General features: G+C 42.1%; 1 pseudogene; it reads left to right on the plus strand.

Annotated features, from left to right (window-relative positions):
- Positions 1-251: 251 nt before the first annotated feature.
- On the plus strand, positions 252-370 carry LOC134930340 (5S ribosomal RNA; annotated as a pseudogene).
- The last annotated feature ends 10418 nt before the right edge of the window (positions 371-10788 follow it).

Raw genomic sequence — 10788 nt, forward strand, 5'->3', positions numbered from 1 at the left:
TTTCTATTAAGAATGTAATATGTATTCATTAATTTACTTTTGTGGCCACATTTGACAGAATTCATGAATTCTCTTGCCCTTTCTTTCGTGGACTCTCACCAGTGATCCGGAGGTTATATCATTACCCCCGCCTAACATTGGCCGCAGATCCACCTATCATTCCTTCCTACTGTTTCTATTCAAGCAAATACTTCAGCTTTCAAGTGATCTCTCATCAGTGATCCTACAAGTGTGTTGTGACATCTATAGCATTCTACTATCATACCACACTGAATACGCCCAATACCGTCCGAACTTGGAAGCTAAACAGTGTCGGGCTTGGTTAGTACCTGGATGGGAGACCTCCTGGGTATACTGAGTGCAGTAGAACAGAAATCTGGGTATTACTCCGTGCCTAACACTGACAGCAGAATCACTGTTCATTTCTTCCTTCTACTCTAACATATAGGATTGGCATTACATTTGCATGATATTAATCAATACCCTCATCACAGATAGTACTTATAGGATACCTAATGGTAATCTATTTGGTTACAATACTTATCCTGTGTGAGCCCTGTATATTGACCAGGTGGTCTTTACTAGTATCAGTGTTTACAGGTGGAGCGGCATGGTCTAAAATTTATTCAATTGTGATTTCACAAGACCACACACTATTGGACGTATGCTTATGCTTATATTTATTTTTTTCTTATATGTTGTTTGTCTATAATGTTTGGATACACTGCTTATTTTAGACAATATTGAATAAAATGTATGTTTTATATTTCCTCATATCAATTTAAGAGTGCACCCACTCCAATTGTGTATAGTAATCTTACTGTTTGACTTCGGGTGCACCACCAGATAGAGTTACCCAGAGACACTCTTGTAAACTTGATATTTTCTGGTTATTTATTCTTACTGATATCTATGACTGACTGGTGCGGAAGCATCCCTTTTGCATTTATACCACTCCTAGATGTGCCAGATGTTTGTGCCACCCTCTTCTGTCGCTTAGCTTAGTCATCCAGCTACCTCAGTGCAACCTTTTGGCCTAAATTGGATGCAAACAATATTGAGAGCTGTGAGGTGTTCAAAATAGACTGGAAATGAGTGGAAATGAATGTTGAGGTTAGTAATACTGTAGGAACAAAAACATCCCCTCATTCTGTGATTTTAGCTGTTTTTATGATTAATAAAAAAAATTAGAATCAAAACCAAAACACACAACGGCGGTTTTGGCAAAACCTGAAAAATGGTCAGGCGCACATCTGTAAACAGAATATAGGAATAATACTTACCTTAGTAGTACCAAATGGTATCTCTTGTGCTTCACAACATTTTCAACATATGATTAATGAAAATAGGTTTCCAAGACATATTGAAAAAGAAGCATACAAAAAACTTAGTGTAATAGGTTTAAAAAAGTTTCCAAGTCTGTACACATTCACTGAGGAGGTGGAGCACACACATCACTGAAAGTGGTGTCTATTCTGGTTTCTCATCTCGGATCACAAATGCATAATCCAGCTCAAAATAAAAAAACAGGTGCTGGAACATATCCCGGAAAGTGCTGCAGAGTGTGAACATTTGGTCTATAGAATATATCATCATCTTAAGTACTTGTACTGAAAATAGTACAAGAAATGTAAAATCTCTGCACTTATATAATATACATTAATATAAAACAATAAAAGGTGGTTATTGCATGTGGAGGAAAGAGTATGTGTAAAATTGTCCAATAGCTATAAAATATATACATTACTGATTTAACTATTAAGGGAAAAAATAATGATTGATGGGGCTTCCCATGGGGGAGGACATAGGTTCACATATCAGAAGCCCGTAAGTTAATGGAGAGCTTTGGTGGGACTTCTGATAAACAGGGCTTATGCTGCCTTCATGGAAAGCCTCTGGAACTCCCTCCACTTTCAGCACCAAAGCAGACTCATTTGTTAGATCACATGCAGTACAGTTAGCAGCAGTGTTTGATGTCCCCTTTCCTCTTCTCATCTCCTTCCCTCTAGATGACAGGCTGCCACGCACATAAGAAAACAAGAAGATCTGCTGCAGCTGAAAGGATATTATAATCTTTTGTTGAGGAGAAATGGGTGATTGAGTGTATGGGGAGGTGAACTTATGGCTTTGTGTCTATGTGTGGGGTGGAGGGTAAATGAGTATTTGCATAGGAAAAGAGAGGGGAGGGGTTATTTAATGCTGGTACAGTGAGTGTTTGTGGGGAGTTAATGTGTGTTGACATATAGTGAGGCACATATATGTGGCATAAATATGTATTGGGGCACTGATGGATGGCAAAACCTATTTGGGGCATAGCTGTATGGCATATAAAGATTTTGGGGAACAGGTATGTGGTATAAATATGTTTCTCCTATGCTACTTCATGGCAGCCATTACTCTGGGATTACATCCCATTCCCCTAGTTCTAGACAGGAAGTTTTTTCATCTTTAAGGACCACCCACCTCAAGTATATAGCTCTACTCCTCCCCTTCCTACTTAGTTATTTTTCCTGTCTCCTAGTTAGGACACATTAGGAAGTTTGTTGTTTTTCTCTAAGGGCTTACCTCTGTTATTATACCCAGCAATGGAACTGTAGCTGGAAGAGGGGCACTCCCTGGGGAGAATGACAATGGTGGTGCTAGGGGCGGACAAGTAAGTCCCCATAGCTAAGCTTAAAGTGTCTTCCGCTATTAGCGTATGGGGCTGTGTTAAAGGATGGCATGGATAAATACATTGAGAGTGCTTTAAAAAAGTTGCATACTTCCTCAGCAAATCTGGTGTACCTATCGCCTTGCTATCCAGAGCCTTGAGAATTTGGGGTTCAACAATGTCTAATGATTTAGAGGAAAAAATCTCAAGATAATACCTGCAAAGAAATTTGTCCATTATGATGAAAGGGGTTGAGTATCTGTGTGAAGCCTCGCTGGATGTGTTAGATTTTGCTGCAAAGTCTATGTCTGCAGGAGTGATGGCGAGAAGGGCTTTGTGGCTTCGCTCATGGGCAGCAGATATGCACTCTAAAAATAGACTTGTCTCTTTGCCATATGAAGGTACTTTGCTATTCAGTAATAAATTGGAAGCCATCATACAGAAAAGGACAGTGGGTAAATCAGCTAGATTACCTCAGGAAAAGAGGAACAGATCTCCTATTCCATCTTCTAAGCAACACTTTAGAGAAGGTAGAAGTTATAGACCAGGGTGTACTTATGTAAACAGATATGCCTCAGGTACTACAAGACAGTCCTTTTGACAGCCTTACAGAAAAAGTGGTAGAAGGCAATGACTATATGGAAGTTACAACATCTTTTATGGTAGGAGGCAGACTTCGTGAATTTATCAGTCATTGGCAGGAATCGGTGCAAGACTGATAGGGTTTGGATGTAATATCTCAGGGACAATTTTCTGGTATCAGACATGCCTATGGCAGTGTTGGAAAAAGAGGCCTTACACAACAGTCTATGGGAATTGATCACGTCAGGAGCTGTGGAATTTGTTTCAATATCGCAGTAAAAGAAAAGATTCTATTCCCGAATATTTTTGGTAGAAAAGGTAATGGGGGGATTCAGAATGATTCTGGATCTCAGACAACTCAACAAGTTAGTAAAGATAAAGAAGTTCCATATGGAAACCCTGAAGTCCATTCTGTCTGGTGTAAAGAAAGAGGATTTTATGGTATCGATAGATCTAAAGGATGCTTACTTGCATGTTCCAGTAGTTGAGCAGTCCCGAAAATATCTCAGATTCTGTGTCCAGGGAAACCTTTTCCAGTTTACTTTTCTCCCGTTTGGGCTCGCAACGTCTCCAAAGACATTTACAAAGGTTCTCTCTGCTCTCACGGTTTTTGTAAATGGCAAGGCATTGCAATATGGTCTTACCTGGACGATCTTCTGATATGTGGAGAGTCAGGAGAAAGAGTAAAATAAGCTCTCAACAAAATATTGGGGTATATTTACTAAGGTCCCGATTTTGACCGAGATGGTCTTTTTTCTTCAAAGTGTCATCTCGGGAATTTACTAAACTCAAATCACGGCAGTGATGAGGGCATTCGTATTTTTATTACGGCTGTGTAGTAAAAGTACGAATGAATACACCATCGGTCAAACGCGGCTGATTAGATATAGAACTCGGTCATTTACTAAGCATTCGTATTTGTATTTTCTACCGTGAAAATGGTTTTGCAGTCGTAAAAAATTACTAATCGTACAAAAAGCCTAAAAAAAGTAGACCTGCTTTTGAGAAGCGTGTTTACATGTGTTATCAATTCTACATTACTCACACCTGACGTTTTTGGCCTTTAAAAGGGGCCCCAACACATTTCTCAACACTCTCAATCTGAAATGGCTGCTACTGTGTGTCGTACTGCTGTATTGTTTGCTGGGGGATACCTGACCCTGCTCCATGAGGCTGCAATAAACCCAGGCCAGGAAAATCAACAGGGTCAGCAGGTTGTACATGTTCCGCGTAGGCTGGGCATGCCTTTATTTTTTAGTGGTCGTTTAAATGTAAACAAAATTGCTAATGACCATGTTATACAGATGCTCAGACTAAATGTTATAAATATTTTCACTCTGTATGACCTGGTCAAACTGACCCTAGACCCTGAGACAGCACGCTCTCGCCCTGTCTCAGGCCTGCACAAACTCCTTCCTGTGTTGCACTTTATGGCTACTGGCAGCTTCCAGCCTGTGACTGGCGATGTAATTAGTATCTCACAGGCCACCTTCTAGAAATATGTAATTCAGGTGAGTGAAAACATACATACACGTCTACGTCTAAGTGTTGCTTCTGTAATGTAATTGAACACAGTTTTGACTTGCTTACAGGTCATGACACTCACCTTTAATTTTTGTAGGCCCACTCAGGTTTTGAATGTCTTGGCTGGCTACATAGATGCCTCTCTCTGCTTCCCTACCCAGGAGTCGCAGTGGCCTGCAGTCAGGGTAGCTTTATGTGATCTTGCGGCCATGGCCAATGTGCTGGGTGTCATAGATTAGACATACGGTGAGCTGAGGACACCTAGGGGCAGGCAATATATTTATACCAATACTCATCTGGGTCTAGACACTAATGTGGGGGTTGTTTTTGTTGCTAATTAAGCAATACACATATTTTGTGTTAACAATTTATTTTTAAGAACACACCAATTTTGGCATAACAGAAAAAGAAAAAAATTAAATGGTCACCATATTCTGGCCAGTCATTATTATTTTTATTTTTTTTGGGTGCTGGGTGCGGAGGATTGTGCTGGCTCGTGGGCGCGGCTTCGACTTGAGCGTCGAACTGGGGATTGAACTGGGGTGTAGCTTGGTGTTGTTGTCGCTGAGCTCGAGGTCACATGGTGTGAGGCCAACGCACTTAGACTTTGGCTAAGAATGTTCAAACTTGCCGTGAGCTGCGTATTAGCGGCAGTGTTGTTTGCGATCATTCGCGACAGATTATCATTGATCATTTGATTATGCTGGATCATCTGGATAAGTGTTTGTTGCTGCCGCTGCTGATCATCCAAGATGCGTTGTAGGTTTGCCTGCATTTGGGTGTTGTCTGCCCTCATCTGTTCCATAGAGTTCGCAATTCGGCCCACCTGCACTATAAGTCTGCCTGAGTTGCGACTCAGTCTTGGCAAATGATGGGGCAGACTTGACAGGTATTGGCTGTGGGTGGTGAGGCACGCGTAGTGTTGTGCCTGTTGTGAGGACCAACGGGACCAAAACTCTGGGCCCATTTGTGTTGGGCCTTGTGTTGTGCTCAATTGGGGGCTTTGGGATGTTTGTGGTGGTTGGGGTATGTCCTGAGGCATGTTTCGCTGTGTTGGATCGATGGGCTGCAGGTGGAGTGTGAAGGTCTCCTGGTCACGGTCCTGCTGGACATCCTCGGTCATGATGGCTGGGTCTGTATGGGGTTGAACACAGGCAATATTTAGTACATATGTCGCATTGGTCTTACGATAGTTTTACGTCAACATGCATTACTTCTTAATATTAATGTAATAGCTAAATAGATTGTGGACTAAACTTAACTATGTTGGTCACCTTTTATTTAAATGATGTGGCTTCAAACGTATACTACTCAGTTGTTTAAAGTTTGTGGAAATAGTAGGTTTCAGAGTCATAATTACTGTTTAAACTCCATGAACTCTAACAAAATCAAAGTACTACATTTTCATTTTGATTATGAAGCTTCCTTTGGAACAACACACACAAATCAAAAAATGTGTGGAACAATACACTCATACATTGGTCAAGGCAGTCACTGGTCTGGCCAAAACGTTAACTAATATAGTGGAATAAAATGTACACATTAACAATGTTAGTGAAATTTTTAAGGTGCCCTATGTTTTGAAGTGGTATTTTTGCCCATGTCCATCAATTGTTTTTTTTTTTTTTATTCAGGTTGCAAAAAAGCAATTGCGAAAATGTGTTGATATGGGCAACATCAAATTTGACAATTATCCTTCTAAAAATACGTTAACACCATCTGCTTGTAGTTGTTTATTATTGCAAGTATGAGTGGTCATTTTGTGTTTTGTTTTTACAGTACTAACAGTGGTGCAGATGTATAAACCTGGAGAAGGCATAAGGAAGTGAGAAACCAGTGATATGTGCAAGGTGCTAAAGGCACAAGGCAAGCAGCTCCAAAATGTACATTAACAGTTGTGTTTTTTTTGTACTGCTGCCTTTATCATCTTGCACATAACAGTGTTTTTTCACTTCCTTATGCCTTCTCCGGGTTATTAAATCTACTCCACTGTTTTTTTAACTTATTTACACATACATTTTAGGTTTACTCACCAGACAACTGTGGGGATTGTGGATCCTCACTTTGGGGGCTGGCCAAAAGAGCGAGTGGTGGCACGGCAGACACTGCAGAGATGCGCTGTTGGGGTGGTGATGCTGGTGCTGGAGCTGGAGCCTCAACACGGGGCCTCTTGGGTGGCCTCGGAGCCACAGTAACCGAGCCCTGTGATGGGCGCCTTAGTGGAGGCGGATTAGACGAAGAACCTGTGTGATAAGATCTTCATTATCATTTTGTGTTTCTATGTGTTTGCAGAATATGTGGTTACAGTTAAATCTTACCTGCATTCCCACCATCTGCAGCTCTAGGCAGTGTTGGATGTGGCCTGGCTGTGCTGCTTCTCTGGCGTACTGTAGAAAGATGAAGAATGTCGATATGAACATACTCTTTGGTTGATATGTTTATGCCAATTACTTATTGGGATGTAAACATATGTGGTACCTGCTGTGACTTAAACTAAGCGATGCTTAGCCTTGAATGCATGACTACATTGGGTGTGTATACTTTAAATGAAAAACAAATTAACCATACAATACATACACAAAGGCAAATAATGCGCAATATTATACTACTTAAAACACATACGTCGTAGCTTTACACAGCCACAATATTGCATGCTCAGTTACCAATTTTAGACGCTAACAAGAATACAGTAGCCACAAATATCTGCACTAAAATGAAATCATCAAACCTACAAATGCATGCAAATACACATCATCAACACAAATGATAACCCAGAACAACACAAAATAAGCATACATCCATTGAAAATGATATTATATGAAAACATATGCATAAAACACAGTCATCACACTTCATTAAAAAACACCGACTAACATTTACTTGGAAAAGCAGACACCAGAAAAAGGCCAACACAACCAGAAACATTGACAATACATAATGCCAAAAAAAACAGAATTAAGAGTAACACTACATCAGCCCTGGCCAACCTGTGTCTCTCCAGATGTAGTGAAACTACACATCCCAGCATGCCCGCCAACACATTTGGCATTCACTAAGATCAAAACTGTGGCAAGGCATGATGGAACTTGTCGTTTTACAACAGATGGAGAGCCACAGGTTGCCCAGGCCTGCACTACATCACCAACACATTAGAAGAAATAACCAAATAACAAACACAATTAGCGCAAAGACATTTCATACAACTAAGGACAAAGCACAGATGTTTCAAATAATGCCCAAAAAATGATAAAACTCACCATCCTGCCTTGGCCGATCTGAATCCCGGACATGAGTTGCACAAACCACTTCAGGCGGAATCAGCGTACGAACAAGCTCCTCCCAATCTCTATAAGACGCTCGGAAGGGGTGTCCACCCCCGGTTTGGCGGGCAGATTTTGCCTCCTTCGCCATCTTCGCCTTCACACGGTGCTTGATGTCGTAGAAGCGCTTATGACAGGTGTCCTCGGTCCGCCTCCCCACACGCTCACTGTTCACAGCCGCAACGACCTTCCCCCACAGAACAGTCTTCCTGCGTGTCGACACCTTTGCAGCATCAGACCCAAACAACTGGCGATGATGCCTCATCAGCTCCCGCACCAGAGCCATATTTTCAGCGTAACTGAACTTAACATTGCGGCCCGTCTTTGTAGTGGTGCGTGGCTGCGGAGCCACAACACCATCACTATCACTATTAGTGGAAGCCGCTGCAGCAACCTCCCCCTCCTCCTCACTAACCTCCTCCCTCTCACTCACCTCCTCCACCTCACTAACCTCCTCCCTCTCACTCACCTCCTCCACCTCACTCACCACCTCCTCCACCACACTCACCTCTGACTGGGACATAATCAGGACAAACAACAAATAACACTGAGAAAAAAAACCAAATAACACACTCCTCCACTACCACTACACACCACACACACACACTCACTCACTCACTCGCTCACTCACAAACAATGACAATAGACGTAACAAAAAAAACAAAGACAAAAAACTAGACAGACTTTTAAATAACTACACAACTAGTATGACAAGACTACTTACACACACAGTACAGCACTCAACAATCGCAAAACTCCGCCTCAAATCCTCCACAAACTCCACAAAACTCACCAACTCCTAACACACCTTCCTCTCTCCTCTCCACTAGCTAAACCCACAAGGTGCGGCCGGTTTGGGGCGTTTTTATAGTAATGTGCAACAGACACTCCTCCATCACGAATCAAACCAATCACGGACGAGTGACAAAAACGAAACTTAGGAAAAAAACGCGGCAGTGAACGAACAAACACTGCCGTAACCGAAATGTGACGCAGTCGTAACAAAAACCTCAGAACACGGCCGACAAACCTCTAAATCGGCCGCATTATACCTTACAAAAATACGAATGACATCGACATCGGACAACAGGAAAAAAAAAATTCGACAGCTTAGTAAATGAGGCGTAACAAATTCAAAAAGTTGCACAAATACACTTTCGATGTCATTCGTGATGATTCTCACTCCAAATCGGTACTAATACGATTCTTAGTAAATATACCCCATTGTGTATCCTGCAATATCACGGATGGATGATAAATTGGAAAAAGAGTCAGTTAAAACCGACACAATAGATACAGTTTTTGGTGGTACAAGTGGATACTCGTCAGTATGTAGTAACCTTATTCGAAGAAAGGTGCAAGAAAATCCAGAATCTACTGTAGCTTCTTTGATAAAAACATGCAAAAAGATAACATTACAGTGGAACATACTAAATTACAGCCGAAGAGGAAATTCGTTGGGTTACCATGTAAAACTACTTCAGACAGCAAGAGATTCCCTATCCTAATGGTTGGACCCAGAATTAAGAAACAGGAAAATGTCTCTGGGCCTTATTCAGACCTGACCGCTAGGGTGCGTTTTTTGCATCCCTGCAATAAGGTAGTCGCGGCCTACAGTGGAGGGGGAAATCACTGTGCAGGGGTGTGATCGCATGTGCAGGAGAGCTGCACAAACAGAAGTTTGTGCATTCTCTGCACAGCCCAGGACTTACTCTTCCAGTGCGATGATCGGGGCTGGAGCTGACGTCAGAATCCTTCTCTCCAAATGCCTGGTCCCTCCTGCGTTTCTCTGGACACTCCTTAAAAAACGGTCAGTTGCCACCCAGAAATGGCCTCTTCCTGTCAGTCACCTTACGATCGCCCATGCGATCGCTTTTCTCGCACATCCCGTCGCTGCCTGGTGATCCCTGTCACTGCAGACCGACGCGCCTGCGCATTGCGGTGCATACGCATGCGCAGTTTGGACCTGATCGCAGGCTGTATGAAAACGCAGCCTAGCGATCAGGTCTGAATTAGGCCCTCTGTTCGAACCTCATTGCCTGGTATTAACAACAGACGCAAGTGCAACCAGATGGGGGGCACATTTATTATATCAAAATTGCCAAGGTCGGTGGAGTTCCCAGGAGATGCAATAAAATACTTTCAAAAACTATTAATAGAGAACCATCTGAAGATATTCTCAGACAATGTAGCAGTGGTAACGTATATTAACCAGCAAGGTGGCACCAGAAGCTGTTTACTTCTCAAGGAAGTAGCAAAGATTTTGGAGTCGGCAGAAGTTCATGTTAAATCATTTATAAGCGCTACATGTACCAGGAAAAGACAATGTAGTGGCATATTTCCTCAGCAGGCAAGAAGTATTGCCAGGTGAATGGGAGTTAGATGGCAAGGTCTTTCAAGATATTATAAGCAGGTTCGGGCAACCGCAAGTGCATTTTATGGCTACAAACCTAAATGGAAAGGTTTTTCTCTTTTTCTCCCAGTATCATCTTTCAGGAACTGGAGGGATAGATGCATGGAACTTCAAACTGGGTTACGTGTTTCCCCCGTTCTCATTAATAATGCGAATTCTGAAGAAAATCAGGGAAGAGAAGGTACGAGTTATAATTAGTGATGTGCACCGGACATTTTTCGGGTTTTGTGTTTTGGTTTTGGATTCGGTTCCGCGGCCGTGTTTTGGATTCTGACGCGTTTTGGCAAAACCTCCCTGAA

Source organism: Pseudophryne corroboree, chromosome 5 (assembly GCF_028390025.1).
Source record: "Pseudophryne corroboree isolate aPseCor3 chromosome 5, aPseCor3.hap2, whole genome shotgun sequence".
In the NCBI taxonomy this organism is placed as follows: domain Eukaryota; kingdom Metazoa; phylum Chordata; class Amphibia; order Anura; family Myobatrachidae; genus Pseudophryne; species Pseudophryne corroboree.